Source organism: Amphimedon queenslandica, unplaced genomic scaffold, assembly GCF_000090795.2.
Source record: "Amphimedon queenslandica unplaced genomic scaffold, v1.1 AMPQUscaffold_823_Cont27161, whole genome shotgun sequence".
In the NCBI taxonomy this organism is placed as follows: Eukaryota; Metazoa; Porifera; class Demospongiae; order Haplosclerida; family Niphatidae; genus Amphimedon; species Amphimedon queenslandica.
In genome coordinates, this window is record NW_003558828.1 from 1 (window position 1) to 1,061 (window position 1,061).

The 1,061-nt window shown below is 31.4% G+C and overlaps 1 long non-coding RNA gene across 1 annotated transcript; it reads right to left on the reverse strand.

The window, feature by feature from the left end:
• Positions 1-1,061, reverse strand: LOC109593574 (uncharacterized). Its single transcript, XR_002191039.1, has 3 exons — positions 1,034-1,061; positions 75-230; positions 1-26 (listed from the first exon to the last, which is right to left on the reverse strand). It is a non-coding gene; the product is annotated as an uncharacterized LOC109593574 (long non-coding RNA).

Here is a 1,061-nt window from a genome sequence, read left to right on the forward strand (position 1 = left end):
TATAATCACAAATGACTGCTGACCTACTATTATATAACTTTATTAGTACATATAACAAATCATTTTTTTAATACCTGGCTTTGGTATCATACTAGGTGGGAGTAATATTTGATTTTTTGTTGATGTAAAAGTGCTATCAGTCTTAGAGCTTATTACTGGACTTGATGTAGTCAATGGTATATTAGGAGTGAACGGTAACTCAGGACTAGAGACATTCATCATAGAGACACCTGTCAACATACAATATTAACAATATGTACACTGTAATGGAAATGGGCACGTATTTAGATGGCCGTAACTCAAAAAATTAAAGTCGGAATCAGCTCAAACTTTCTACACAGCATAAGTACATCAATATGTATCAGAAAATGTAACAAAAATTTGGGGTGATTTTCGAGCCATTTTTTGGAAAAAACCATGGGCTATAGCCTTGGGTATTTTTTAGAAAACGGCCAATTTTTTATAATGGCAATAACTCAAAAAATTGAAGTCAGAATCAGCTCAAACTTTCTACACAGCATAAGTACATCAATATGTATCAGAAAATGTAATAAAAATTTGGAATGATTTCGGAGCCATTTTTTGGAAAAAACCATGGGCTATAGCCTTGGGTATTTTTTAGAAAACGGCCAATTTTTTATAATGGCAATAATTCAAAAAATTAAAGTCGGAATCAGCTCAAACTTTCTACATAGCATAAGTACATCAATATGTATCAGAAAATGTAATAAAAATTTGGAATGATTTCGGAAAATTGAAGTCGGAATTAGCTCAAACTTTCTACACAGCATAAGTACATCAATATGTATCAGAAAATGTAATAAAATTTGGAATGATTTTGGAGCCGAATTTTTTAAATGGCTATAACTCAAAAAATTGATGTCAGAATCAGCCAAACCTTCTACATAGCATAATTATATCAATATGTATCAAAACGTAGTGTTTTTATTTCAAAGCCATCTTAAAAGCATGAACTATATATGAACTATATGTAGTTGGTGGTATGTTTCATACAGTGGCTCATTGTACATACCAGTGGCACTAGAAGAATCCTGTACAAT